At 35.3% G+C, this 23,836-nt stretch overlaps 1 protein-coding gene across 12 annotated transcripts in view; it reads left to right on the forward strand.

Annotated features, from left to right (window-relative positions):
• The first annotated feature begins 1,071 nt into the window (after positions 1–1,071).
• LOC141575073 (uncharacterized) overlaps positions 1,072–23,836 on the forward strand; it is a 48,025-nt gene continuing 25,260 nt past the window's right edge. For 5 of the 12 annotated variants that reach the window (XR_012502363.1, XR_012502359.1, XR_012502362.1 and 2 more), the window contains exons 1-4: positions 1,072–1,229; positions 3,277–3,326; positions 4,632–4,718; positions 4,969–5,026. The gene's annotated coding sequence lies outside the window, so the exon portion shown is untranslated. The remainder of the gene's footprint in view (positions 1,230–3,276; positions 3,327–4,631; positions 4,719–4,968; positions 5,027–23,836) is intronic. The other 7 variants (XR_012502361.1, XR_012502354.1, XR_012502355.1 and 4 more) reach the window with 3 other exon arrangements.

The following is a 23,836-nucleotide window of genomic DNA, read 5'->3' on the forward strand; positions in this document are numbered from 1 at the left end:
CATGCCTATACAACCCTGTCTGTGAGAAGAGCAAAGTGAAGCTCAGAGAGGTGTGGGAACATTCCAAAGATAAACAGATTAAGGTGGGATTGTCACCACCATGCTGTGCTGGGATAGGCACTCAACTGTCACACTGCTCATGCAGGACCTGCTGGGAGCAGTGAAGGCCTGACAGGAGCACAGGAACACTGTGATGGAGGTGACGTTTCTACCTGGGAGAGCTGATACTGGGGACTCTATGTGATTCTTTTTTGTGCTTGCTTCGAGTGTCAGCATGATACTGTCCCATCTGGGAACAGGGCTGTCCCCTTTCCACACCGGCGCACAAGGAGAAACATGTTCACACTGACATCACCATAAGCCACCAGCAGGATCAGGATCTGGAGCTCAGACCAGATAATCTCAGCACCTCAGCAACTGGTTCAAGAAGAGGACCTGATTGCCCGCCTGAAAAATTTCTAGCTTTAAAAGTATATTTAATTAGGGGGAGTGATAAATAATTGATCCCTTCAAAATATTCTGTTATCTGAAGAACAATAGCACCTCTGCATTATAAGAGCAATATTTCAGCTAGCCATAAATAAACATCAATACAGGTATGAGAAAAAAGGGTGTTAGAAATTACAAAAGGGTCTCAAGATTATGCAGGTCAGAACTGAGAACTGTCCAAAGCATGGGCTGCATTCCTTCTAAGCTACCTGAGGCTTGGTCTGCTTCTGACATGGAACAGACGGTTCTGAGAAAACCACACTCCTCAGAGGACCCCAGGGTGTTGAGAGATTTGGGTTTGGTCTCCAGACCAACCCTGATCATCTCTAAATATGGGATTTGAGACTCTTCTGCATCTGATCCAGGCGTGGTTCCAAGGAGTGAGGCATGATCCAGGCAAGAGAGCAGACATGGCTGGATCAGAGCATCACCAGTGACATTAACAAAGAGACCAGGGCACTAAGATTTCCAGTGATTTAGCATCATGGCTGGGACGGGTCATGTGTTCTCCAGTGAGTTCTGAACATCCAGCACTGCCCTCAAGGAACTGCAGGGGGCGCGCGAAGCCAACATTTCTTAGATGGTGGGGCGCATGCGCATTCCGCGACAGACGTGGTCGGCGTCTTCCCTGGGGGCGACGCTCCTTTTCCTCAGGGAGGAGCGGGAGGCGCCATGGCGGCTTCGGGACCGCGTGGCCCTCGTTCCTGCAGGAGGAGGACGCTCCTCGCTCGCTGTCTGAGGTAATGCCGGTTTCCCCGCATGCTAAGCCAGCTTCACACCGGGGTGTGTGTGGACCTGGCCGAGTTGGGTTTCCAGTCCAGGAGGGAGGGGACTGGTGCGCTGGCGGACCCGCTTCGACTGTTGTCCTCACCTGCTGGGAGGGGGTGAGGGTCCGCGTCCATCGGGGCCACGGGGGTGTTCGCGCCCCCTCATTCTCACTGCCTGGGTCCCCCCCTTCCCCGTGTGGTCGGAGGTGTTTACACCACAGGTCACGGGCGGGGACTCGGGTGTAACGTGAAAGGGGCTGAGAAATTACTGAAACAGGGAAAGAGGTGTATGAAAACACATTATATTAACTTTTATATTTTGTGTGTCAAAGTCAGAGTTTATTATGCTTTTAATTTCCTGTCTTTAAAGGAATACAATTATTTATTTTGTACTTAAAATATTTTATATTTAAAATGTGCTTCTTAGCTTATCTCATTTTCAAGTCAAAATATTGCCACGATTGAGATTTTCTCATAATGAGAAGGAAAAGCTGGGCTGGACTAACAAGCTAACTCTTAAATCTAAGTGTAATAAGTGTCAGTTTACTGATCTAAGTACTGCTGGGCTAACTCAGAAATCTGAAGTTTAATAATTGTTGGTTTACTGGGCTAACAAGTTAACTCATAAATCCTAGCTCAACAAGTGCCAGTAACTGGGTTCTGGCCAGCAGAAGTCCCACTGAGACTGAATGAATTACTCAAGACTCTGTGGAAAAAGTCAAGAGAGGGAGAGGGTGTCGGGAGCCAACTCCACGAGCCTCTCAAATGCTCCCACATTTATTGTGTACAATCAAAGGAAAAATCACTAACAGTTGTGTGATAGAATACAGGAATTTAAGGAAAGACAGGGTGGGATTGAGATTGTAGAAATCAATGTGAGTGCAAAGGCTTTGTTTATCTTTAGGGAAGTCATGGGAAGAGGGGAACAAGATATATCCTTATAGATATGTTAGAAAAGGCCACCAGCCCAGCCAGCTCCTTGTTTGGGGCATAGAAGACTATCTAACAGCAGACACACCCTGTGTTTATAGCTGAGGGCCTGGGTTGTTGCTTTGCAATGAGCAGAGTTCTATCTAAAACCTCAACTATGCAAGAAAGGCATTGTCTCTGCTTTTTACTGCCAGGAGACTGGCATGCCGATGCACAGGTGCCTGTTTGCAAGGCAGTTAACTAAGCACATTTGTTCTTCTTTAAGGAGATGAGTGGCTGGGGTCTGTTACAATTTGTTAACCCAATCATGGTCTCCCAAAAGTAACATGCTCTGTTCCTAATAGATAAATTCCAGTGTACTGATTCCCTGCTTTTGCTGTTCACACCTTATTGGCTAATAGCCCCATGCTTGCAATTAACTCTATAAAGCCTAATGCACAAGTTTTGGAGGTGCTCAGAGCTTCAGAGCAGAAGACACTCTGAGCCTGCCAGTGTAATAAATCTGAGTATTCCAACCCTCCAAGTGGTGCTTGTTTCTTGGCTGGCCTGTTGTTTCCGTAATATTAATACAGTGACAGTCTTAAATATATGTAAGTATAAGCTTATTGAAAAACCTTTTGCAGCATTCCAGGGTGACCAGTTTTGTTAAAAATAATACCTAGGCCACTACCAAATTCTTACAAGAATATAATTTTAAAAATTGTGAATTACTTTTATAAGTTCCAAATACAGTGGTGATTTTTAAAATACCAACCATTGTACATACTGCTTAAGACCATTTGAGATGAAATATATTCAAAGCTAAATCGTCAGAATATTTAAAAGGCAGGACAATGACTGCTTTTCATTGCAAATATATTTTCTCCTAATAAATGCAAAATATGAAGTTATTTAGCTTAGATTTCTATACCTTTGTTCAAAAGGTGAAATAAGAATATAATCTTTTTTCAATTTTAACCCTTTCTCATAAAAATTGGTATTTGTATTTGTAGAATCTTAATTTCCCTTTCATTTTTTCTTTTGATTTATTTTCTTTAACAGAGAGTGCTTTCCTATGTCTCGTTAAAGTTTTTTTATTCTCCTATTCTAGATCCAAGTCACTTTCTGACACTGAGAGTAAACAAGGGGAAACGCCTTATAGTAAGTTTGCAACTTTTCATGTGGTCAGGAATTTTTCTTGGAGAAATCTCTTTACAATTTCTGCTCAGATCACAGTATTATCCCATTATGAAAACTGAATACAAAATTGTAATCTGTTTACACCAGGACGCTTCCAATTTTGGCACAGCACATTTCCTGGTATTTTACATTAGATATTAATACAATATTTGATTTTATTTACATATTGTACAGTAATACATATTTTATATATGAATATCTGCTGAATGCCATTAATTTGCATGGGGTGGTAGCTGATTGCATTTGATCTTTCTGACCATTAGTTATTCTTAGGTGTGTCTAAAGTACTTCTTAGAACACAAATTTGACTACCACACCTCTCATAGAATATTTTAAAGGTTATTATATTTTAAATTATAGAAGCAGAAATGTTATCCATTATGTTTATGAAGTGATTAAGTCACAATTTGGTAAATGATTAAGTCACAATTTGGTGTAATCATATTCAGTGGAGGAATGATGGCTTCTACGTCTTTTTACATCTGCCACAGTTGCTTCTCTATACTATTTGTGACCATGAGCATTTTTATGGCAAAGTGATCTTTTTCCAATTCTATTTTTTTTCTTTTATTTCAGTACAATCAGTAAAGCTTTCCTTTGCAGTGATGGCATTGTTTTTAACATGAAGGTACCTTGTCATCTGACGCATTTGTACCTGATGGGCTACTACTCTTGTACAGAGCAAGGAAAAGCATTTTCATATCTCCATCTGTATTCTAGATCTTATCTAATTTCTTAGAAGCATTTTATAATCATTTTTAGTTATTTTAATTGTACTAAACACAGAAGAACAGATCACTTTTTATCTTTACCTACCTCATCACCTAAATGGACACAGATATTATAATAACATGTGAGTTTGATGAAATTGAGAAACGTTCCAGGGTTTGAGCTTCAAGTATTTTTATGTGATTTTCTAAGAGGTAATTAATTTCTGGCACAAAATATGGAATTATCTAAAACCACTTGCAGGGTTGTCTGTCATTTTGTCTTATTTGACTTTTGTCACATAGCTATCAGCTAGGACCCGGTGAGTTTGAATATTTTAAAAAACATTTCTGATTAGAAAACATCAGGAAGAAACATTGAATATTTATGTTCACGACTCTGGTATCATTATTGTAATGTGCTATTTGTTTTGGCGTATATTTGATTTTGTTCCAGTAGTGTGAAATGTAGGCATGGGAACAAAATTAAAAACAACAAAAAATTCTTGAAGTCAGTCACAATGAATTATTAGTCATTTTATTTTTATTTTATAAACAGGCCATTTGAATATGTTCAGCCATGAAGTGAAACAGACTCACTGAATTCTGAGTCCTGAGAGACAGTGACCCAGACACAGCCCTACCAGTAAGTAATGTGGTGATTTGATACAGATATATATTGTGAAATGATTATCACAATAAGGATACTTCCATAAACCCATAAAATTCCCTTTTGTGGTGAGAATTTTTGAGATCTGCTCTCAGTAACTTTCAGATAAATAATACAGCATTGTTAGTTGTAGTCACCATGCTGTTCATGAGATTTCCCAGAACTTAGTCATCTTAAACATGGACGTTTGTACTCTTTGAGCATCTTCTCATTTCCCCACTCTCAGGCCCTGACAACCACCACTCTGTTCTTTGTGTGAATTCGGCTGTTTTTAGATTACACGTGTAAGTGAAATCATGCAGCTCTACTTTTTCTTTTTTCACAGTCTGCAGTGTGTTGATTTGATCCACTTACATACAGCAATGTGATCACAAACAGATTTAATACCTCTCACATGACTCACAAGTATAATTTTCTTTATTTTTTGTGGCAAGAATATTCACAAGATAGTACCTTAGGAACTTTGGAGACTGGTACAGCACTGTAGTCTGTAATCACTGTGCTGTGCATTTGATCTGCATGACTTATTTATCTTCTGGTTGCACATTTGTACCCTTTAACATCTCCCCATTTCCTCCACCCCGACACCTAGTTACCACCATTTTACAATTTGTTTCTAAGTGTTTGCTTGCTTGTTTTTTGTTTGTTCGTTTGTTTTTGTATATCTGATATCTTACGTTTGTCTTTTCTCTGTTTATTTCATCTCACCAAGCATAATACCCTCAAGGTCAATCTGTAATATCACAAATGGCAGAAATTCCTTCTTTCATAATGCAGAATAATATTCCATTGTATGTCAATGTCATTTCTTCTTTATCCATTCTTTCATTGTTAGACACTCAGGTCATTTCCATATCTTGGCTATTGTGAATAATGTTGTAATAAACATGCGAATGCACCTATCTTTTCAATACCCTGTTTTCACTTCCTTCAGATGCACACCAGGAAGGAGGACTGCTGGAGCATATGGTAGCTCTTTTTAATTTTTGGGTAACCTCTATAGCTTTTCCATAGTGCTTGAACCAGGTTACATCCCCACCGACAGTGTACAGGGGTTTTCTTTTATCCTCATCCTGGCCAGCACTGTCTCTTGTCTTCTTGGTGATGGCCTTTCTGACAGGAGGGAGGGGATATCTCATTCCACTTTCAATTTTCATTTCCCTAATTGTTAGTCATGTTGAATATCTTTTCATGTACATTTTGTGTATTTGGGTGTCTTCTTTGGAAAAATATAAATTTAGATTCACTGCCCATTTTTTATATTGGATTTTCTACTCTTTTTTTCTTTTTTTTTTTTTTTGCTATTGTGTTATATGAGGTCTACATATATTTTGATATTAACCCTCCATCCAATATATGATTTGCAAAAATTCTCTCCTACTCTATATTAGGCTTTATATTTTGCTGATTATGTCTTTTGCTGTGCAGGATCTTTTTAGTTTGATGTAGTCCCACCTGTTGATATTTGCTTTTCTGGCTTGTGTTTTGGGGTCATATCCCAAAATTATTACCCAAACCAGAGTTAAGTATCTTCTTCTCTATGTTTTCCTCTAGGAGTTTTAAAGTATGAGGTCTTACATTTCAGTCATTAATCCATTTTAAATTATATTTGTGAGTAGCGGAAAGTAAGTTTCCAATTTCATTTTTCTGCTTGTGGTTTTCCAATCTTCCCAGCAACATTTATTGTAGATGCTAGAGTTTTCTCATTCAAAATAGCATTAAAACCAATAAAATACCTAAGAATACACTTTACTATGGAAGTGAAAAATTTGTACTTTGAAAACTATAAGACTTCTATGGAAAAAATTGAAGAAGACAAAACAAGTGGAAAGATACACTGGGCCAGAAGTATGGCTAATGGAACAGAAGAATTAAGGTTAAAATGTCCATAATACCCAAAGCCATTTACAGTTTCAGTGCAATTTCTATCAATATTCCAACAGCATTTTTTACACATGGAGAGAAATCAATCTTAAAATTTTTTTATGTGACTACCAGTGACCCAGACACCAGAGCAATCCTGGGAAAGAACAAATTGGGAGTCATCACACTTCCTGATTTAGAACTAAATCACAATGCTACAGTATGAGACACAATGATATTGGTATTAAAATACACACATGGTTTAAATTAACAGTATAGAGGACCCAGTAGTAAACCCCTGTATACTAGGTCAACTACTATCTGAGATGGAAGTAAAACACGTTCAGTGGGCAAAGGATAGTCTCTTTGACAAATGGTGCTTGGACACCTGGATACTACTTTTAATTTTTGACAGAAATTCCATACTGCTTTTCCTAGTGGCTGTGGTTATTTACATTTTTACCAACAACACACAAGGATTTTCTTCACATCCCTTCCAATCCTTGTACTCACCTGTCTTTTTTGACTGTAGCCATTGTAACAGTTGTGATAAGGTCTCGTGGTTTTGATTTGCAATTCCCTGATGATTAATGACAACCTTTTCATGTTGGACATTTGTACGTTTTCTTAAGGAAAATGTCTATTCAGATATTTAATTCATTTTTAAATAGATTTTATTTTTTTGGCTGCTAAGTTGTATGAGGTATTTATATACTTCAGTAAATACCATTTATCAAAAGATGGTTTGCTAATAGTTTCTCCCATTCCATATGATGTCTTTTAAGTTTTTCAAATTCTTTTCTATGCAGAAGTTTTTACATTGACTTAGTCCTGCTTGTTTCTTTTTGCTTTTGCTTTGGTTGCCTGTACTTTGGAGTCATATCTAAATAATCATTATTTACAAGATCAAGGTCAAGGGGATTTTACTCTATGATTTTTTTTACGGTATTTTATGATTTCAAGTCACAATTTGACTATTTTATTGCGAGATATTTTTGTGAGTAGTGTAAGATGGGGTCCAATTTAATTCTTTTATATTCATTCGACTGTACCAGTTTATATTTTGACTGAAAAATTAAACAAGTGTTACCTTTTCTTCATATTCTTGCAAATTTTCTTTTTCTTTTTTATAATAGCCATTCTAACAGGTGTGACGTGATGTGTCATTGTGATTTTGATTTACGTTTCCCTGATGATTAGTGATGTTGAGCATTTATTCATGTACCTATTGGCCATCTATATGTCTTTTTGAAAAAAAATCTACTCAAGTCCTTTAGCCTATTTTTAATTTTTAATTTTTTATTTTATTACTATTATTTTATGACTTACTTATATATTTTATAAAAAAAGTTTTTTGATTAAAAAATGGAAAAAAAATTGCCTGTATGTTATTTTATTCTGTAGTTGCTTTTTAGTTTGCTGATTATTTGTTTTGCTATGGAGGTTTTTTTGGGGGCTTTTTTGTTTTGTTTGGTTTGGTTTGGTTTTTTTTTTGTTGTTGTTTTTTAAATTTGCTGTAGTTCCACTTGTTTGTTTTTGCTTTTGTTACTTGAACCTTTGGTGTCATATCCAAAAAATATTTGCCAAAACCACAGCAAGGAGCTTTTTGTTTACATTTTCTTCAAGTAGTTTTACAGTTTTTGGTCTTACATTTAAGCCTTCAGTCCATTTTGAGTTAATTTCTGTGAGTGCTGCAAGAAAGGGGTCCAATTGTATTCATCTGTAGGCCATTATCCAGTTTTTTCCGGCACAATTTATTGAAGAGTCTATAGTTTTCCCTTTACATCTTCTTGGTTCCCGTGTGAAGTACTTGTTGACACTATATAAGTGGGTTTGTTTCTGAGCACTTGATTGTTTCATTGGACTTGGCCTCCATTTTTTACTGTTACCTACCATTTTTGATTACTATAGTTTTGTAATAAAGTTTGAAATTAGGAATTGTGATATCTCTAGATTAATTATTTGACCAGGTTGATTTGGCTATTAGGGGTGTTTTGTGGTTCCATACAAGTTTTAGGTTTGTTTTCTGTATTTCTGTGTAAAAGTCATTTGAATTTTGATAGGGATTGCATTGAATCTATAGACAGCTTTGGGTGACACAGACATTTTTACAGTTTTAATACTTCTAATTCATAACCATGAAAATTTTTTCCATTTATCTTTTTTTCAGTTTTTTTTTTTTTAATCAGTGTTTTGTCATTTTCACTGTAAGGATATTTTACCTACTTGGTTTAATTTATTCCTAATTTTTTTGATGACATTTTAAATATGAATGCTTTTTAAACTTATTTTTCAAATTGTTTATTGTTGGTATATAGAAACACACTGCTCTTCACATGTTGATATTTGTATCTTGCAACTTGACTGAATTTGTCTATTATTTGTAATAGGTTTTTGATGGAATCATTAGGATTTTCTACATATAAGATCATATTAAATGCAAACAAATAGTTTTGCTTCATCCTTTTCAATTTTGATTACTTTTATGTATTTATCTTGCCTAATTGCTCTGGCCAGGACTTCCAGTATTATGTGGTAAAGGAATGGTGAGTGCACAAACATTTTCTTTATATTTTTGTCAGAAAACACTTCACCATTGAGTATGATGTTTGCTGTGAATTTGTCCAGTATGACATTTATTATGTTTAATTACTTACTTTGTATAGCAATTTGTTGAGGCTTTTTATTATTTGTTTGTTAGTTTATGAAAGGTTGTTTAATTTTTTCACATGTTTTTCTCCATCAATTGAGATTACCATACGATTTTTATATTTCATTCATTAATGTGATGCATCACATGTTTGATTTACATAGGTTGAATTGTCCTTGGATTCAGGGATAAATTCCACTTGACATGGTATATGATCTTTTCAATATACCATTGAATTTGATTTGCTTATATTTCATTGAGAAATTTTGCATCTATATTTATCAGTAATACTTGCCAGTTTTTTTTTCCCCCTTGTAGTGTTCTTATCTAGCTTTGATATCAGGGTAATGTTGGACTCATCAAATGAATTTGTAAATATGCCTCCTCTTCATGTTTTTAAAAAGTTTGAGATGACTGTATTAATTCTATTTAAATGTTTGGTTGAATATCCCAATGAAACTGTCTGGTCTTAGCCTCTTTTTATTTTTTTATTTATTTATTTTTTTATTACTGATACAATCTTTTCATTCATCATTGGTTTGTTCAGATTTTCTGTTTTGTTTATTAGTCAGTTTTGGTAGTTTTTATATTTCTAGGAGTTTATTATTTCCAGGATATCCGAGTTATTTGTGTGTATTTGTTGATAGTCACCTATTATAACCTGTTGTATTTCTGTTGTATCAGTTATAATATCGCCTCTCATTTCTGATTCATTTGCATATTGTTTTACCCTTTGTTAGTATAGCTCAGTTTGTCAATTTTACCATTTTAAAAACAACCTCTAGCATTGATGTTTTCTAATATTTATAGTCTTTGTTTATTTATTTCTTCTCTCACATTTGTTATTTCATTTCTTTGCTACTTGTGAACTTAGTGGGATTTTTTTTTTTTTTGTGCTAGTCCCTTGAGAAGTAATGTTGTTTATTTGCAATTCTTTTTTCTTGTCATACTAATTTGTTGTAATAAACTCATAATTCTTTCCATGGTATTTTATAAGTTTTAGTAAGTTGTGTTTCCATTTTCTTTTGTTTCAAGATTTTCTTTTAATTTCAAGAAAATTATTGTAAAACTGTTATAAATTACCCACCCCCTGTTTTATTGAGATACAATATGGTGCTGTTTAAGATTCAAATGCATATTATAATGATTTGACTTTGATATATTGTGAAATGATTATCACATAAGATTAGTTAACATACATCATCTAAATGTAGATGCAAAAAACAAAGGAAACAAAATATATTTTCCTGTTATGAGAACACTTGAGGTCTACTTGCTTAACAGCTTTCAAATATACCATAGAGCACTGTTAACTGTATTCACATTGTACATAACACTTCAATACTTGTTTATCCCATAACTGGATGTTGGTATGTTTGGACTTCCTACACCAAATTCTCCCTCTTCCCACTGCCCACCTTTGGTAACCAAAAATGTGATATTTTAATTTTTGCTTATTTTTTTCACATATAAATCAGGTCATACAGTATTTGTCTTGCTCTGCCTGACTTCTCTTACTTAGCATGATGCCCTCAACGTCCATCCATATTGTCACCAATGGCAGAATTTCCTTCTTTATATTGCTGAATAATACTCCATTGTCTAAATATAGCACAACTTTTATATGCAAGCATTTGTTGATAGGTCGTTATCATCTCTTGGCTGTTATAAATAATGTTGCTGTGAACATGGGTGCAGATATCTCTTCAACATAATGTTTTCAATTATTTTAGATACATTTCCCAAATGTGGAAATTCTGGGTCATATGGTAGTCCTGTTAAATGTTGGGGAACCTCTCTAGTGTTTTTCATAGAGGCCAAACCAACTCATAAGCCAATCAAAAGTACACAAATGTTCCCTTTTCTCCATATCTTTGCTAGCGTTTAATAGTAAGCCTCTTGTCTTTTTGATAAATTCATCCTAATAATCCTGAGTTGAAATCTCCTTGCGTGTTTGATTTTAATTTCCCTAATGTTTTGTGATGTTGAGCACATTTTCATGTATTTGTTGGAAATTCATGTATTTTCTTTGGAAAAAATGTATTTCCAGGTCTTTTGCACAGCTTTTAAGTGGGTTATTTGTTTTGATGCTTTTGAGTTGTATGATATGTATTTTGGATATCAACTCCTTATTAGTTATAAGATTTTTAGATTTTTTTCCCCATTATATAGGCTGTCTTTTCATTTTGTTGATTGTCTCAATGTGTAGGAGATTTTTAGTTTGATGTAGTTTCATTTTTTTTTTTTTAATTGTTTATGCTTAAAGTATCATCAAAAATAATTTTTAAGACCTGTGTTAAAAAGACTTTTACTGTTTTCTTCTAGGAATTTTATGACTTCCAGTCTTATATTTGCCTTTCTTTCCTTTATACTTAATTTTCAGAGTGGTGTTAGATAGAGGTCTAATTTTATTCTTTGGCATGTGAATATAAAATTTTCCAAGCCCAGTTATTAACAAGACTGTCTGCTCCACTGAGTCTTCCTGACCACCTTGTCAAATACTGGTTGACTTTACATGCATGGGATTGTATCTTGACTCTCAGTTCTATTCCATTGTTTTTATGGCAGTACCATGCTATTTTAGATTATTATAGCTTTATATTATAGTTTGATATAGAGTGCAATATCTCCAACATTGTATGTACAAGGTCTTTTGTGGTTCCTTATAAATTTTTGTATTTTTTTTTCCTACTTTAAAAAATGCCACTGGATTTTGATAGGAATTAAATCAACAGATGGCTTTGGGTAGTATGGACATTTTAACAATATTAATTCTTCCAATCCATAGGCAAGGGATAAATTTACATTTGTCTGTATGTTTTAGTTTATTTCTTAGAGTGATATTTTATCACCTTGGATGAATTTAGTCATTATTTTATTGTTTTTGATGCTGTTATAAATAGAATTGTTGTATTTCTTTTTCAGATAATTTTCAGTGTATAGAGATATGACTGATTTTTGCATTTAAAATTTTTATTCTGCAACTTTACTGATTATGCTGCTTAGTTCTAATGGGATTTTGGTGAAGTTTTTAGGACTTCCTATAGATATAATCATGTTATCTTAAACTAGAGATATTTGTACTTCTTATTTTCCAGTTTTGATGACTTTCCTGTCTCCTCCTTACCTGACTGCTCTGGCTAGGACTCCCATTACTGTGCTGAGTGAGTGGTGGGGGTGGGCTCCTTTGCCTTGTTCCTGACATTAGGGGAAAGTTTCAGAATTCCACTACTGAGTATGTTTTGAACCGTGGCCTTGAGTTACATTCATTTTATACCTAGGTTGTTCAGTGTTTTCCTGTATCTATTGATCATTATATTTTTTCTTTTGTTCTATTAATGCGATGGCATCACATTTATTTGATTTGCTAGTATGTATTCAGAATTTTATAATCTACATTCATCTGGGTTATTGACCTAAATTTTCTTCTCTGGCAGTTTCAAAGCAATGCTAGCCTTGTAAAATGAATTTGGGAATTTTCCTTCTTCATCTATTTTTTAAAAGACTTGAGGATTGGCATTAATTCATTACATATTTGGTAAAATTTACCAGTGAAACCATCTGATCTTGACCTTTTCTTCATTTGAAGAGTTTTGATTACAGATTTATTCTCCACAGTGTTAAATGGTTCGTTTAGATTTTCTATTTCTTCCTAATTCACTCTTGGTAGGTATGTTTCTGAGAATTTTTTTTTTCCATTTATCTAGGTTGTCTAGTTTATCTGCATATAGTTGTTCATAGTAATTTATTATCCTTCTTATTTCTGTGGTAGAGTTGCAATGTCTTCTCTCTTATTTATAATTTTGTTGATTTTGATCCTCTCTCCTTTTCTTTGTGTAGTGTAGCTAAAAGTTCAAAATTTTATTTATTTATTTAATGAACTAGCTCTTAATATTGCTAAATTTTACTGTTTTTTTGTCTATCACATTGACTTCTGCCGTAATCTTTATTATGTTCTTCCTTCTGCTAACTTTGGCTCAGTTTGGTCTTTTTCCAGGTCCTTGAGGAGAAAAGTAAGATTGTTTATTTGAGCTCTTTCTTATTTCTTAAGTTAGGCATTTATTGTAATAAATCACTGTGTTGGAATTGGTTTTGCTATATCTCATGGGCTTTGGTATGCTTTGTTTCCATTTTAGTCTGTCTCAAGACACTTTGTTATTTCCTCTTAAATTTATTCTTTGGTTAGGAGAGTGTTGATCAATTTCTATATATTCATGTGCTTTCCAGTTTTCCTCCTCCTACTGATTTCTAGTTTTATACTATGATCAGAGAAGACATTTGATATAATTTCAGTCTTGAATTTGTTGAAATTTGATATATGACCTAATATGTGGTCTTGTCTAGAAAAAAAAATTTGTACACTTGAGAAGAATGTATATTCAGCTTTTGTTAGACAGAATATTTTATATATGACTGTTAGGACCATTTGATCTTTAGTGTTGTTCATGTCAACTGATCCTATATTGAACTATTGTCTGGATGATCTATCACTTGTGGAGAGTGGGGTGTTAAAGTTCTCAACTATTATCATACTGTAGTTTATTCTGCCTTTTAGCTTGTTTTTGCTATACATATATGTAGTTGCTCTGATGTTGGATGCATAAATATTTATAATCGTTACATTATTTGGATGGATTGACTCCTCTGTCATTACATAATGACCTTCTTTGCCTCTTTTGACCTTTGCTAGATTAATGTCTTTTTGACTGTTTTAGGTGTAGCTCACCCCTTTTTTCCCTATTTGTTTGAAGTATCTTTTTCCATCCCTTCACTCTCAGTCTATGTTTTTAAAGACAGAAAATAAATAAATATTTACTTGAGCTACATCTTTAAAGAAATAGACCTAACAGACATATGCACAGTATTCCACCCAGTAGCAACAGAATGCACGTTCTTCTCAAGCACACAAGAAACATTCTCTAGGTATGTCATATGTTAAGTCACAAAACAAGGCTCAGCAAATGTAAGAAGATTGAAATCATATCAAGTATCATATCTGACAATAATGGTATAAAACCAAAAGTTAATGACAGAGGAAAACAGGAAATTTCACAAATGTGTGAAAATTAATGTGCATACTCTTTATAAACTATTGGGTTAAAGAAGATATCAGAAATGAAATAAAAAATATTGTGGGGTGATGTCACCAGGATGGCAATGTAGGTCATTACAGACTTTGCTCCCCCTCAGAAGAACAGCTTACAACTGTTCACAGGCAGGACAGCACTGAGAATACACTATAACATGGGGTGAGGCTGAAGCATCCGTGTGCACCATGTAGACAAAGACAGACCATAGTAGAAGGACATAGATGGACACACTTGGGTTCATAATCTGAGAGAATGCAGATACAAGTTATTTTAGATAAAGACAAGCACAGAACTTTTTGTTTCAGATTTTCTACAGTACTGAGAAAAAACAGAATCCACAGTGACACTTCTGTGCAAAGTTGAGAAAGTTACTTTTGAGACTGTTAAAAAAAAAAACAGAAATAATCTGTATACATAATATATGTTCCATAACTGTGTTTACATGATTTACCTGATTAAATGGAAAATATTTTGTTAAAAAGAAGACATATATCAACCAGATTTATTTTGATTGTCTTCTTATTAATCGTGGTTCACCATTTGTATTATAGGACTCATGAAGTAGTGACATATTCAGTGAAATCTACATATGGGATGTTCCATTTATGATACACATGTTGAGAAACTTGAGCTTTGGGTGTCACTGAACTCTTCAGCATGGAGTACTAATTACTAATTAAACTACTCTATTATGGAGTAAATTCATAAGTTCCTTGGTGAGTAGCCAATTACATGGGACAGAAGCCATTGTTGAGGAAGTGACATTACTTAAAACCCTACATAGTAGAGGCAGGATGTGTGAGGATAAGTGTATCCTGAGGGGCAGGAGCAAGGTAGACAGGGAGGGAATGAGGTTTCCAGAGGGTTGAGGTGGATACTGGAGAATCAGTGAATAAACAAAGAGTAGTAAATCTGAGTAATTTCAGAGAGGCTTTCATAGAGGTGGAGAGTGAAATACACATGTGTTAATCAGGGCCTCCTGGGTTTCAGGGTTGGGGGAATTGAGTAAGACTCTAAGTAGCATGGATTCATTAACATATAAAATTCAATGACTTTATTTACTTGTATGTAAATTAAGAGAATTCATATTTTCTATATGAGCAGCAGCATGTAAAGCCATATTAGTTCTGAATCTGGGAGAGGAGAAATGGTCTCTGTTTCTCTTAGAGCACAGTGCCAGGTGATGGTTAGGGGATTTGTGGCAGGTGAGCCTGGGTATTGTGGAAAACTAAAATGTCGTGGCTTCTTTCTCCTTTTTCAGTTGTGTTTTAGTGCTTGAACTTTTTGTAAATGAAAATCCAGAGACTGATGGAGGTTAGCTGTGATCCTGACAGTGCAATCACAGAGAAGCAAGTCCTTCCTCTTTCTCTGTTGCCAGTAGGTGAGCAGGCTTCTCCACAGGCCTGAATCTTCTCTATAAAACCAAGAAGTAATAAAATATTTAAGGGGCTCTTGTTATGTTTCCCTAGGTCCCTGAGATGTTTTGTGGCCCAGAAATTGAATATTCTCCTTCCCAGTATTTGTGCTGTTGAAAGTCTTCACATTACACCAAAATGAGAGTGGCTGTCTTTGTCTCAGTCCCTTGGGCACAGGAGAAAGATGCCTCACTCACGGCTGATTGGCATCTGATGTACATTAGTCATTTGGTGAACACAGTGGAGGGAGACTGAGGAAGCAGAGGCTCACTGTCTAGTTGTGCTGGTGTATGTGTCAGAATGAGGTCAGCTGAAAACAGCACAGGTGCAGGAGGCACAGAGGACAACAGCAGTGCTCCTGTGAGTGTGGAGCATGGAGGGTAGTGAGGGGTCAGCGATCTGACCTGAGTTCAGTGTCATAGTTTTGATTAGTAACTGCATCCTCTGAAAATGGCTGCCAATTTTAAATAAAATACTTATCTTCCGTCTTGTACAAATCCATCCAGTTTTCATTTTGTAAGTAAACTTCGTTCACATTTAAACACTGGAAAACAATGTATAAATTATATTTTTTCCTTAAATATGGCTGTATGTTGATGAGAGAAACTGCAGTAGATAGAGCAGCACATAGGGTCCTGTGGAAATTTTTGAAGGACTGAAATACCTGAAACTTATTGGAAGATTCTGTTACTGTCAGACCAGTGGGAGTGAGTGTGACCCTGGGGAAGCAATGCTGTGTGACCATCAAAGCCGAGAGGTAGAAAGAAATGGGAGACCTCAGGTCACTGGAGGGTCAGAATAGGGCCATCTTTCAGTGTAGAAGTCCCTGGAGCCACAGGCTTGTGATGCTGACTTTGTCCACATATCTGGTAATGGACATCTGAGGTGTGTAGTTAGAGAATCTGCACCTGCTAACCCCAAGATCTGCATGAATCCTGTTCAGTCATGTGCAGGGCTGGACATTGCTTCTGAATTCTCTGTGATTGAAGTGAGTAATAGACATTCACAATTAATTCACTGATTTCTATACAGAACACTTTAAACATGACCTCAGTTTAAAAATCAATACTCCTAAGCACTTAGTAAAATGTTTCACATGAAAGGTGTCCTGTTGCATGTAGAGGTATAATTTGCCATTAGTCACAGTTAATAAGTCATAAATAACAGACATCTGCCTTGTGATGAGTCTAGTTTTATCTAAAAGTCTTAGAGAGAAGAAGTGAGTTATGCTTTCTCAAATTCAAATTTTATAATCAGCAGTTCTCTTGATTTTGCCTTTGACCCAGTGGTTTTTGAGATTGTGTTATTTAGTTTCCTCATATTTGTGGAGTTTTTTAATTTTGTGCTGTAATTGATTTCTAGTTTCATTTCATTGTGCAACAAAAGATTCTCGGTATGATGTCAGTCTTCTTCAATTTGTAAGGTCCCTTTTGTGACATAACATGTGATCTATCCTGGAAAATATTTTGTTTTCACTTGAAAAAAGTGTGAATTAGTCTGCAACTGGATGAAAAGTTCTGTGTATGTCTGTTAGGTCCATTTGTCTAAAGTGTTGTTTAGGTCCACTGGTTGTTTATTGATTTCTGTCTCAATGTTCTATCCACTGTTGAAAATCAGATATAGAAATGCTTACTATTGTATTGCATTAAATTTCTCCTTTCACATCTGTCAATGTTTGCTTTACATATTTAGATGATCTGATATTAGATGTGTATAAATAATTGCAATTGTTATACCTTCCTAGTGAATTGACATGGTTATAATTACATAATACATTTTTTGTCCCATTTTTGGCTAAAAGTCACATTTGTCTGGGACAAGTATAATAGCCACTCCTGCTTTGTTTCGGTCACCATTTTCATGGAATATCTTTTACCATCACTTTACTTTCAGCCTATGTGTGTCCTTAAATCTAAGATGAATTCTTGTAGACAACATATAGGTGGATCTTGGCTTTTTAATCCATTCAGCCACTATGTATCTTTTTATTAGGGGGTTTAGCCCATTTACAGCTAAAATAATATTTGCTCAAGAATGACTTACTGTTGTCATTTTTGAACTGTTTTCTGTTTGTCTTGCAGTTTTTCTCTTTTTCTTTTCATGTCTTCTTTTGTGTTCCATTGTTTTTGGTATTAATATGTTTTTATTTCTTTTCTCTTTTTTTGTTCTCTACCACAGGTATATTCTTTGTGGTTACCGAGGGGCTTGTTTGCAACACCTGTTAGTTATAACAGCCTATTTTAAGTTGACAGCAACTTAATTTCACTTGCACATAAGACGCCTCTATCTCTCCATTCATATTATATGCTACTGATATCACAGTTTACATACATCTACTTCTATTATGTATCTAGCAATCTAATTTAGTTATAGTTATTTTAAATCTTTCATCTTTTAACTTTTATAGTAGTATTAGTAGCAATTTGCTACCATCATTATAGTAATAGAGTATTCTGTTTTTCTGTATATATTTACCTTTACCATTAAGTTTCAGTTTGTCTTCTGCTCTTGTGTTGCTGTTTAGTATCCTTTTCTTCCAACTTGAAGACTTCCCTCTAACATTTCTTTTAAGAAAGTTCTTGCTAAATTCCTTTAGGTGTGGTTGTCTGAGAAATTCTTTCTCTGTCTCTCTCTTTTTCTTTTTCTTTTTTTTCTTTTTTTTTCTTTTGTGGACAGGTGTAGTATTCTTAGTTGGCAGTTTATCTTTACCTTGCAATATTTTGGTTTATGTTGTCTCAGTCTTTTCTGGCCTCCAAAGTTTCTCCTGAAAATATCAAGTGGTAGCTTTATGTGAATTACCTTGTATTTATATAACAAGTTGATTTTTCTCTTGCTGCTTTCAACAGTCTCTATTTGTCTTGAACTTCTGACAATTTGATTATAGTGTCTTGGTGTGATTCACTTTGAATTCTCTTACTTGATGTCCTTTGGGGTTTCTGGACCTGGATGTCTGTTTTATTCCTCAGGTTTGGAACAAAATTCAGATATGATTTATCTCTATATATTTTCTGCTTCTTTCTGTCTTCCTCTTGGCCCTCCAATATTTTGTCTTTGGACTGATTGATGTTACATAATTCCTTTAAACTATTTTCACATGATTTTATTTATTCCCCCCCCTTTTTTTTTTCATACATTACTCCTTTGACCTCAGAAAGAATCTTTAGGAACACTATTTTGAATTTTCTGTTGGGTATATCGCTTATCTCCATATCATACAGTCATTGTTTTTGGAGTGTATCTTTGTTTTCATTTTGGTTTTTTTTTTCCTTAGGGTATATTCATTATTTCTTCATTTTTCTTGACTCCATGTTAGTTTATTTGCCTTAGACCAAATAGCCTTCTCTCCCAATCTTCAGAGTCTTGCCTTACGTCAGAAATGTTTGGCACAAGTCAGCCCAGCCAGTTTCTAGGTGCCTCTCAAACCTTGTTCTTGCTCATAGTGCCTTTTTTAGGTGCTCCCAGGAGACTGAGGTACTGTCAGTGCCCCAGGAGAGGCAAATTAGAAGCCAGCCCTCAGGCAGCAATTGGACAAGCTGGGGCACTGCATGTGTAGCCTGACACTGTCTGTAGAGAAGGTAGGAGCTGGTCTCTATTGCTGGAGCAAGCCAGGGTGGGTAGTTGTGGGAAAGCCTGCAGGGCCATGAGGAACTGCCACTTTGTTCTCTGCAGACTCCAGGAAACTAATGAGTGCTGGGCTCCAATTGCTCTAAGTGACATACAAGCTAGAGGACAGAGTCAGGCAGTAGCTGGAAAAGTCAGGGTGCTGGATGTGCAGTCAGACTCCTTCCAGGGAGAAGCTGGGCCTTGTTAGTTTTGGCTGGGTCAAGTGAGGGGCAGAAGCTGCAGGGATTACCCCCCTGCCAGCTCAAGCTCACAGAGGGCCCTGCCAGCTTCCAGGGAGAGGAGTGAGTTAGAATGTAGACTTTGGACAGCAGCTGGGAGGGTCAGCCCATGAGATAGATGTGCAGTCTAGCTCCTTCCAGAGAGAAGCTGGAAGTTGATTTTTATTTCCAGCTCAGTCTACACTAAGCCATAGGAATATCTGCTGGAAGAAAAACATCTTGAAAACTGAAAACATTCATGGTTTCACCAGAGCAGAAAGATCACTCTGATTCCAAGACAAGATAGTGAGACTCTTTTGTTGCCAGTGCAGAGAGATCTGAGAGCAAAGACAGAGTTAAGAATGCTCAGTGTTTTCAACTAGAAAGGAACTAGATGACTCCACAGTTGATTGAACTATAGTTTTTTGTCAAAAGCAATCCAATAAATGTTAGCTCCACCAGAGAAATCTTTCTATGTAGAAAAGGGAAATGTCTGCTCTTTCTACTATGTTATTTTAATTTGCACAGCTTAATGCTTACAGTATTACATTTACTTAGTAAATCTTTAATCCACTTACTCATTCATGCAAGAAATAATCACTGACTTTCCAGCACTGTTTTGTGTCTTAGAGATTGAATACAAGAAAGAACTGAGTACAAGAATCATGATCAGGAAGGCACCAGTGTAGTGATGGACAAACTAGATGTAAACACCTTCAGACAGCTGCCGTGGCTTTGACCAGACATGAATGGGGGCTGATTGAGGTCTGAGGTATGTGGAAGCTTGTCTGGATACTTAAGTAAAGAAGTCTTTGTTGACAGACTCAATGAGACCAGATGGCTGAAGTTTTCTAGCACCACATCTCTGAAGAATTTTCTCTGGGATGAATCCACAAAAGCCTGTAATTCTTGATGGAAATCCACACCACATCATTCAGGTCACTATTTTGTAAAAGTTCACAGATACTCGGGTTCTGATGGGGCTTCCCTGAAGAGTTCTGTGTGCAGAGAGTTGACATGATGCTGCTGGGCAAGGGGACTTTGTGTACAGTTGGCTCAGACCTTGTTTGCTGTTTCTGTGCTGACTTTTTTATATCCTTCAGATACAATCAGGGATATATAGACACTGGAAAACAACAAATGTTTATTGACAAAATTATCACATGAGGTACAGTGTGAAATACCCTGGACATGCTCAGATAAACTCATGACTCTTTATTGATTATTATAAATTTTGAAAACATGTAACAAAGCTGTATTTTTCACTAATTTTAAGTGCATAAGGCAGACAGTGTCAACAAACTGCTGATTCTTAACTATAACTGTGGATAGATCAGCCTGATAGAAACCTCAAGTTTCTCATCTGTGAAACGACTCAACAATTATTTAGGAATTTAAAGAATTCCAGTGAGTTAATATGTAAAGTGCCTTCTATATAGCAAATGCTCAATAAACAAAGTGATAAATCTGTTATTATTAAAATGACAGAGAGCCTTCCAGCAATGCTCAGAATACTGCAGGACTAAACAGGCTTCACGGTGAATTCAGGGTCTGCAGGTGTAACCTCTCTCATCTCTGTACAACTCAGATGTTCATTAAAAGGCATAGGACATACAATTCAGAAGCATAAGCCAGAAGCCCATGAGACTTCTGTACTGAACGGTGGCCCCAGCCTAACCCCTCTCCATTTTCTCTGTGGTCTCCAAACATTAGTTACTATTGTCTGCTTTGTATCTTCATTCGGTCTATCTGTGAAAAGGTAATAGAAGCCTCTCGACTTAATCTAACTGAAGCTGGTCTCTCCAGATCTTCAATAATTTCCACAGGTCCCTAAATTGTATTTCATATGCTATTCTCTTATTATGTTTATGCATTTTTTTAATTGAAATATAGTCATTTTACAATGTTGTGTAATTTGTGGTGTTCATAATGTTTCAGTCATATATATATACATATACATACATATTTTTGTCTTCATATTCTTTTTCATTATAGGTCACTGTAAGATATTGAATAGTTCCCTGTGCTTTACAGTATGAACTTGTTATTTGTTTTATATATAGTAGTTAGTATATGCAAATTTCAAACTCCCAATTTATCCTTTACCACTCCCTTTCATCCCTGGGTACCATAAGTTTGTTTTCAATGTCTGTCAGTCTGTTTCTGTTTTGCAGGTGAGTTCATTTGTGTCTTTTTTTTTTTTTTTAAGATTCCACTTATAAATGTAGAAATTTTCTATTTCTGGCTTGCTTCACTTATAATGATGATCTCCAGGTCATCCATGTTGCTGCAAATGATATTATGTATACACATTATATACAACTTATATATATATATATATATATATATATATATATATATATATATATATATATATATATATATAGTTGAGTAGGATTCCATTGTAAAAATTTATCACAATTTTTATCCAGTCATCTATCAATGGACATTTAGGTTGTTTCTATGTCTTGGCTGTTGTAAATAGTACTGCTGTGAACATTGGGGTGCCTGTGTCTTTTTGAATTATATTTTTCTCTAGATATGTGCCCAGGAGTAGGATTGCTGGATCACATGGTAACAAGTAATTTTTAAATTAACTTCCATATTGTCCTTTAAAGTGGCTACACCAATTTACATTCCCACCAACAGTGTAGGAGGGTGCCCTTTTCACCACATCCTCTGCAGCGTTTATCATTTGTGGACTTTTGAATGATGGCCATTCTGGCTGGTAATAGGTGAAACCTCATAGTAGTTTTGATTTGCATTTCCCTAATAATTAGTGATATTGAGCATTTTTTCGTGTGCCTGTTAGCCATCTGTATGTCTTCCTTGGAGAAATATCTATTTAGAAGAAATATCTGTCTTCTGCCCATTTTTAAAAATATACTTTTATTTAAGTATAGTGAGTTTACAATGTTGTGTCAATTTCTGGTGTACATCACAATAGTTCAATAATATAGGAACAACATATCTTCATTTTCATATTATTTTTAACTATAAGTTACTACAATATATTGAATAGAGTTTCCTGTGCTATACAGTATAAACTTGTTGTTTATCTATTTTATGTACAGTAACTAGTATCTGCAAATCTCAAACTTTAATTTATCCCTTTCCACATCCTTATCCACTTGGTAACCGTAAGTTTGTTTACTATGTCTGTGAGTCTGTTTTGGTGTTGTAAATAAGTCTGTTTTGGTTTTGTAAATAAGTTAGCCTTTTTTTTTGTTTGTTTGTTTGATTCCACATTTAAGAGATATCATATGGAATGTTTCTCTCTTTCTGATTTACTTCACTTAGAATAGCATTTTCCAGGTTAATCCAAGTTGCTGCAAATTGCATTATTGTATTCTTTTTTATGACTGAGTAGTATTCTATTGTATAAATATACCACAACTTCTTTCCAGTTATCTGTTAGTGGACATTTAGGTTGTTTCAATGTCTTGTCTATTATAAATAGTGCTGCTATGAAAATTGGGGTGCATGTATCTTTTTGAATGAAGGTTCCCTCTGGACATAAGCCCAGGAATGGGATTGCTGGATCAGATGGTAAGTGTATTTTTAGTCTTTTGAAGACTCTTCATACTGTTTTCCACAATGGCTGCAACAAACTACATTCCCACTAATGGTATAGAGGATTCCTTTTCCTCCAAATCCTCTCCAGCATTTATTCTTTGTGGACGTTTGAATGATGACCATTCAGACTGTTGTGAGGTGATACCTCATTGTACTTTCGACTTGCATTTCTTTGATAATTACTGATATTGAGCATTTTTTCATGTGCCTTTTGTCCATTTGTATGTCTTCTTTGGAGAATTGCTTGCTTAGATCTTCTGCCCATTTTTTAATTGGTTATGATTTTTTCTTATGAAGTTGTATGAGATGCATATATATCCTGGAGATTAAGCCCTTGTCAAATTCATCTTTTACAAATATTTTCTCCCATTCTGTAGGTTGTCTCCTTGTTTTGTTTATGGTTTACTTTGCTGTGACAAAACTTATAAGTTTAATTAGATAGGTCCCATTTGTTTATTTTTGCTTCTATTTCAATTGCTTGGGTAGAATATCCAGGAGAACATTACTGAGATTTATGTGGGATAATGTTTTGCCTATGATTTCCTCTAAGAGGTTTATAGTACCTTGTCTTATGTTTAAAGTTATAAGTCTTTTTGAGTTTCTCTTTGTGTATGGTGTGAGGGAGTATTCTAACTTCATTGATTTACATGCAGCTGTTCAGTTTTCCCAATACCACTGA

This window comes from Camelus bactrianus, chromosome 26 (genome assembly GCF_048773025.1).
Source record: "Camelus bactrianus isolate YW-2024 breed Bactrian camel chromosome 26, ASM4877302v1, whole genome shotgun sequence".
Classification (NCBI taxonomy): domain Eukaryota; kingdom Metazoa; phylum Chordata; class Mammalia; order Artiodactyla; family Camelidae; genus Camelus; species Camelus bactrianus.